Source organism: Grammomys surdaster, unplaced genomic scaffold (genome assembly GCF_004785775.1).
Source record: "Grammomys surdaster isolate TR1022 unplaced genomic scaffold, NIH_TR_1.0 203, whole genome shotgun sequence".
NCBI lineage: Eukaryota > Metazoa > Chordata > Mammalia > Rodentia > Muridae > Grammomys > Grammomys surdaster.
This window is the reverse complement of record NW_021604648.1, coordinates 1686760-1694017: the sequence shown is the minus strand read 5'-3', so window position 1 is coordinate 1694017 and position 7258 is coordinate 1686760. Positions and strand designations below refer to the sequence as shown.

At 45.5% G+C, this 7258-nt stretch overlaps 1 protein-coding gene across 1 annotated transcript in view; it reads left to right on the top strand.

The window, feature by feature from the left end:
- Window positions 1-282: 282 nt before the first annotated feature.
- Window positions 283-7258, top strand: part of Xrra1 (X-ray radiation resistance associated 1) — a 62711-nt gene continuing 55735 nt past the window's right edge. The window contains exons 1-2 of the mRNA XM_028770709.1: window positions 283-289; window positions 3274-3341. The gene's annotated coding sequence lies outside the window, so the exon portion shown is untranslated. The remainder of the gene's footprint in view (window positions 290-3273; window positions 3342-7258) is intronic.

Sequence of the window (7258 nt, the reverse complement as noted above, 5' to 3'; positions counted from 1 at the left end):
TGTGATGCTCAACCCAGAGCCCATCGGGATCCGTAGTTTAGTGTGCTGACGAGGCCTGAAAGTGGCCGCGGGGCTTGACGGGACTTGTAGTTAGAATCTGCCGTCGCCGGTTGCCGCCTACGTTGCTACCCACATCGTCGCGGTTACTAAGGAGTGGGTGGGGAAGGCTGTGGCAAGCGCCACCGTGGAGCGACTCCGAGATTCCCGTGAGGCTCGCAGGCGTGCACTCCGCCTGACAGGGACATCGCCTCCGCGGGTTCTTCGGAGGCGGAAACGACGCCGAAGGCAGGTGTGGCTGGAAACTTGAGTTTGCTTGAGTTATGAGTCTTTCCAGCCCCAGATGTTGTGTCCTAAGAAGGGAGGTAGAGCCTGCTCTTCATCCTTTTCTATCCCTGATGGTAGAACATTAACTCGATTATTCTCTCTGACGTGACGATCATCTTAGCAGTTAGCAATGTTTCCTGTGGAACTGCCATTTATTGAATGCCTACTGTGTGCCAGGCAGTGCCCTACATGCACTTACATCCACCCATTCTCTGTCAGTCTCAGGATAATGCTGTTTAGACAAGAAAAGAATTTACCAGAAGCCAGAGAGCATGGGTCAGAACACACTTGAAGCCAACTTTTTAGTTTTTTAACTTACAAGCATGTTTCCAGTTTGGCAGTGTGATTTTTATAAATATTGAGAAAAAATATTGAGCACCAATAAAACTTGACATTGAAACTAAGGCATATAAGGAAAACAAATCTGGTTGCTAATATAGAGGCCTGAAATTACAACATAGTAATACCACTTTATGCCATTTTACATTGCATTATTTAGTTTTTTATACCTATATATTTTCCATATGTATACAGATGATCGGCCAGATACTGAATTCACTAGACATCTTGTTTTATTTTTCTGAGACAAGGTCTCCCTGTAAGGTCTGGCTGGTCTGAAACTCACTGTGTGGACAGATTGGCTTCAAACTCAGAAATCCTGCCTCTGCCTCCTTAGTGCTGGAACCAAAGATGTACACTACCATGCCCAGCCTCTGAATTGCTTAGCATGTCCTCAGTCCTGTTCTAGACACTTAGAAATGCCTCTGAATGAAAAAGACAAAATGTTCTTGGCAAAGTTATGTTCTCGTGATCACTAAAGACTAGCAGATTAGATTTCATCTTCTATTAAGTAATTCCTGGCCACTCCAATTGTAAGGGTTCAAAAATTGCTGAAGGAAGACCTCACACTCAGATAGTATTCAAAACCAAAGAGCGTTTATTCTGCAGAAACAACCAGAATGCAGAGGTCAACCATTCTTTGAAATGGTGACCCCAGATAAACACATGCAGGCCTTCTTATAGGGTGCTGAGGGAACTCTCTAGAAGGATTAGATAATCTAAAATTTCATTGATGGGTTCTAGGGGCTCACAGATGATCAGTGGTCTACATTCCTATGTCATGAGCATTCAACCATGTGATGAAATAGGGCTGTCCAGTCAGATGGCCCATTCTAAGATAAAATATTTGTTCTGGATTTTATAGTCTGTTCCTAGAGCTGGTCCCTTATGACCTAGTTCCTGGGACTTATGGTCTATTCCAGAAGCTGATGTCTTATGGCCTTTTTTGAAATCAGGCCTGGTCCTCAAAATGGAGAGAAATGAGGGTTCTTAAATGGCGACAAGTGGGGTTTCTGTTGTCCTTTCACAGTTGAGTGTCTCATAATTTTTGGTTGTTGCCACTTCTCCCTCGTGTCACTCCTCTGTCTCTTAGCACCCTGCTTTAGTGGTACAGCTCTGTGAAACTTCCCTTGGTCCTTGCTTTTGACTTCCTTGCAGACAAAACAAAGTACCCCTGAAGCATTTTGTTTATGCCTCTGTTTAGTTGAGGTAGCATTTATAAAGAGTCATCTTTCTGTAGGCCATGTCCTGTTTGAGGTCCCAGAGTTGAAGAGAGGTTACTAGGACGTAGGCTTGCCCTTGGAAGGCCTCAGCCTGAGGTGGGTGTGGTGGAGAACAGTCAGAAAAGCAGGTCATTCTGATACATTGTAATAGAGTACCTCTGTTAAGAAATAGGCCCGAGGACTAGAGAGATGGCTCAGCAGTTAAGAAAGAGCCCTTGGTATTTCTGCAGAGGATTCCAGTTCCGTTCCCAGCATCCATGTGAAGGCTCACAACCACCTATAATTTCAGTTCCAAGGGATCCGGTGCCCTGTGTTGTCTTCTATGGGTATAGGATACACATGCAAAACATGTGGGCAAAACACATAAAATAAAATCAAATTTTATAAAGAAAGGAAGTGGGCCTGAGATAGCAGCAGAGGGTCAATCTAGGTGGGATGGAGGTACAGAAAAATTACCTACATAAATCAAGATAATGACAAAGGAACAGAGTATGCAAATGGTTGCCAATCAGGAGCATCAGTGCCCGTGTGGGTCAGATGTGGGGGTGATGCAGGCACTCAGTTGTAGGAAAGAGACAAATAAACAGACAATACATGTGTGTTGGAGCTAGGAAGTACTAAAGTGAGCTTGATGTTAGCTTTCACGTTTGAGATAGAGTCCAGAGGTAGCTGAAGTTAACTCTCGAATCTGGACCTTGGACTTTCATTTTCTACCATGAAGATAAGTTCATGCTTCTACTGGGGCTATATTCTAGAAAAATGTAACTAGGAACTATGTCCGCTCTGGGCCCTTTGGTCGTACACTCATTCCTTCTTACCTATTATTCCTCATGCTGAATTGGGATTTCTGTAGTTCCTTATATCCTGGGTAATAACTGAGCTGGATTTATTCTTTGTGTTAAATGCATAGCATTTATTTTTCCCAGACTGGGTCTTACCTTTCGACTTTGTCTCTTCCAATTCTGTTCTGCAGAAATGTATTTCGTTGAAATGATGTCATAGATGGCCCCTTCCTCGACCATTGGTCCTTTTTGTAGCCTGCTTAAACAGTGCAACTGCACTGAGCAAGAGCACAGTGTAGCTCTTGTAAAGCTATGCCCATGTCTTTGTTTCTGTGCCTTATAGGTGTGCGTATGTGTGATACTCAGGATCAAAACCAGGGCCTTGAGTATGCTACCTGCATCCCAGCCCCTTTCTCTTCATTGCTACCCTATATTTTTCTTGAAATTGTTTTCCTTCTCTTATGCCCTCTGCACACGCCCTGACCCTTTATACAAGACACAGTTTGGAGCAGAAGGCTCCATGGATCCAAAACATAGGATACAGTTACTAAGGTTCAAGAGTTCTTAACAACAGGTTAAAAAGAATTACATTATCTCTTTTACAGATAAAGAGACAGGTAAAGAAACAGAAGCAAAAGGAAGGCAAAGAATCATTCCCGAGGTCAAAGATCAAGTAAGTACCAAATAGACTTTGCGACTAGGCCCCAGTATCCTGGTGAGCTGCTAGGGCCTTCTCCAGCAGCTCCGATTTCTAGAATTTTCCTGACAGTGATTTACGCAGGCGCTCCCTGTCTAGCTGTCTGTGACCTGATAGACCGATTTCCAGAGAAGTATCCTGAAAAATGAATCAACTGTATTTTGTACCTGGTCACCTGCCTTTTTTTTTTTTTTTTTTTTTTTTTTAGAGAATTCTAGGCTCAGTGTTAGGTGTCAGGGTGTTCTAGTTTGGCTCTCTATTGCTGTGATAAAAACACTGACAATAACCAACTTGGGGAGAAAGGGGTTTACTTGTCTTGTCTTACAGATCCTGATCATAGTTTATCAGCCAGGAAAGCCTCAGCAGGAAGTAAACAGGTCAGGAACTGAAGCAGAGACCACAGAGGGATGCCTGCTTAGCTTGCTTTCTCCCGAAACCCAGGATGCCTCCCGACTGAGACCTGGGTCCTCCCCACATTAGTCACTAATCAAAAACAATATGCCACAGGCTTGCCCACAGGCCAGTCTGATAGAGGCATTTTCTCAGTTGATATTCATACTTCCTAGATGACACTAACCCGAGTTCATGTCCGTTGACAAAAACAAACAAACTAATCAGGAAGTGTGTTTCTACAGATGAGGTAATCATAGGCCCTGAGACAGATGGGAGTCTGCTGAGGGAACAAGGTAATAATAAAGTAGCACATGTGATCTGGAGGTACGGGGTGTCAGAGGACAACCTGAGAAAAGCCTCCAACCCTTTAGAGGGAGGAGCTTAGGGATCAGAACACACGTAGGCTCCTCACAAGACCAGAGGAGGGCCCAGCCTTTACTTACTCATCCAATGTTATGTGCTGGATGCTGTGTTAGGATAAACAGACAATTAACTATGTAACATGCCCTTTCCCTTGAGGGAAATTAGATCAGATTTACGCACATCCTTTGGTCCCAGGGGTACCATGGTGTCCATCATGTTCACGCATGTCTATTAGGTGCTTCTTATTCGCTAGACACCCCCCCCGGGGGGGGGGGAGAAGAGAGGCAATGAATTGGGCATGTTTCAAACCCAGAGGTTCCTGGTCCCTTGGGGGAGCTTGTTCACGGTTGGTGCTTATCTTGTGAGGTCGGAAGTGCTTGAGTCATAAAGGAGAAAATTACGAAGTGAAATAAATAAGCTCAGGGTCTAGCAAAAGCACAATTGTTTCTCACTAGAGAGTTCGGTAAAGGCTGTGAGAGGGGTAGCATGTGCTCCGGTGTAGAGATGGTCTTTCTCCACACGCTCTATCCGTGGCTTCTGGTCCTTCTCACCGCAGCTCTTCGAGGCACAGACTTTTTTAGGCTCGTTTTCTGTGTGGGAAAACAGGTTCAGAGATATAAAGTGACTGGACCAAGACCATGCAGCTTTGTAGCAGAAGCTAGAGCCAAACTTGAGTTCCTTGTTCAGAAACTGCCCACTTCTTTCTGCCTCAGGTTTGTCACTTCAAGGAAACCTTTTCCCAGGATGCCCTGATCCCTGCTTCCTCACTGCCCCTATCATTTATGGATTCTTCCTACACTCTTGATACCAAAGTCTCACAGTCTTCATGTAACTCCTTTCCCTCAGCCAGCGGGGTCGGAAAGTCTCACATTATCTGAAGCTGCCCCAAAGCAGGTTTTTGATAACTAAAGTCTGTTAAGGAAAAATCTCCAGGTTTCACAATTTAAGAGACTTAGATCTCTGAGAGGCCAGTCTGCAACTGAATTTTAATGGATGGGACCAACCAGGTGGACAGAGTCAGAAAGGATGTGTTATGGGGAAGCAACACTGATCACTAAGTACAAAGGACAAAGCTGGAAACACTGTTTACCATATACCCTCTTAAGCTAAATGGACAGGAGTGGCTAGGCCGGGAAGAGAAGGGAGAGACGCCAAGGACCTCGGAGAACAGGTTTCAAGAACAGGATGGTGGGCCTTGGATTTAGTGGCAGAGCACCTGCCCAGTGTGTCTGAAGCCCTGGGTTTCATCTCCAGCAAAGCAAAACATTTGTTTAGCTAAACAAACAAAACCAACTAGGGCCTATGACTTTTCAGTGAGAATCCAATCAGGGGTTGTGGTGGCAGTCTAGGTGGGATACAGTCCAAGGATGAACAAAGGCAGTGAAGAAGGGTAGACTGCTAGACCAATGTGAGTGGAAATCTTACCACAGCATAGGATAAAAGCATAGGATAAAAAGGAAGGCCCGGATCCAGGAAAGGGTCCAGGTCTCATTGGATAGTCCCCTGCTGTGCATTTCCAGGCAACAGCTTGTTGTTGGATTTGCAAAGCTAAGTAATAGTAGTATTCTGGTAGTTTTTTGTTTGTTTTTGAATAGAATTTCTTACTTTGACCTCTGAAAGTCAAAGGATTTTCATCACAGAAAGCCAACAGTAGCCTGAGAATTGACTCTCTTCCCAGATACGTTTGGTTTGGCCTGCACATTGTTTCATAATGATACATGAGTTGCTCATGCTTAAGTAATCAGATTCCACACAAAAAAGCAGACTTCTCTGGGGGGGGGGGGGAGGAAGGAGCTGAGGGGGAGGTGGCAGTGTTGATTGACTCAGATCTCTGTTTGGCAGCCACTAGGGAGGGCTGAATAGGAGCTGCTCCTGCGGGCACACACACATACAAACCCCATGCTTCCCTCCTGTCGAGGGTGTTAGCATTCTGTCTAAACTCCACCCCCACAGTTACCTGGCAACATCCAGGTAGGCCTGGCCCACTATGAAAGGGGCTGCTTGAGCCCTCCTCCCTCTCTTGCTCTCTTGATCCCTCTGTTCCCGCATCCCTTTCTCCTTCCTTTCCCCTCTCTCCACGTGCCTATAGCCAGCCTCTACTCCTTTACTCCTCTCCTCTCGTCTTCTCTCCCCCCCACCCCCCACCCCCCGCCTCTACTACCCTCCTGGCTCTCCTCCCCATGCCCTGAATAAACTATTCTCTGCTATACCGGTGTGTGGCTGGCCCCTCAGAGGGAAGGGATGACTCAGCATGGGACCGCTGAGACATCCCCTTCCCCCATACCTCTCTACACCTCCACAGAACATATTCTCTTTATCTCTTTACCTTTTTATAAACACAACAGCCTGCATCTAGTTTTCTTTACTCTCTCCCATAGCTTGCCCAACTCCTGTAAAGGCCTGTATTTGCACACTTAGCTACTTCTGTAAGCTTATGCAAGTCTGACACCAGACAATGACAAATAGATACAGATGATAAATATGAGGGGTTTAGTGGTGCTGGGACTAAGCGTAAGCTCTTGCACATGCCAGGCCTCTCCTGCCCTCAGCTCTGCCTCATCTTTCCTGAACTCTGCAAGCTCTTTAGCTTCCTGATTCCTGGGTGACAGGTGATAAATTCAACTGTGATTAGGGGTAGCAACTCCCCCGAGGAATTATTCTGAAGACAGTAACAATTTGATTAAAAAAAAAAAAGTCCAAGTCAAATCAAACCCTGGAGGCAGAACCATATCTACTTCCCAATTTCTGTCTGTATACATGTATGTACATACATGTACAACCAACAGGAAGTGAAAGGTTATTTCCTTTGTGTTCTTTTTTATTCCTTAGGTTGTTCAGAAATGGGCCAGTCAGGATATGCAAAATGTCTTCCCTATTGTAGCTGACCCTGAGAGAGCCTTTCTTCCCTGTCCCTCCTTCTCCTCAGTGGAGGAACCCCTCCCCTAGGCTCCAACTACCCCTCCTCCTGATTGCTCCCAGATGGGGTCAAGACCACACATCTTTCTCCTTCTCTCCTCCTCAGATCTGCTCCTTCCTCTTGGTGGCAGGCATATAGCCAAGCCCTTCTCATCCTGTCAGCAGTGGTTCTCATAGAAGATTATCAGTGTGCTAGCCAGGTGCTGTTTACTCTCCTAGAC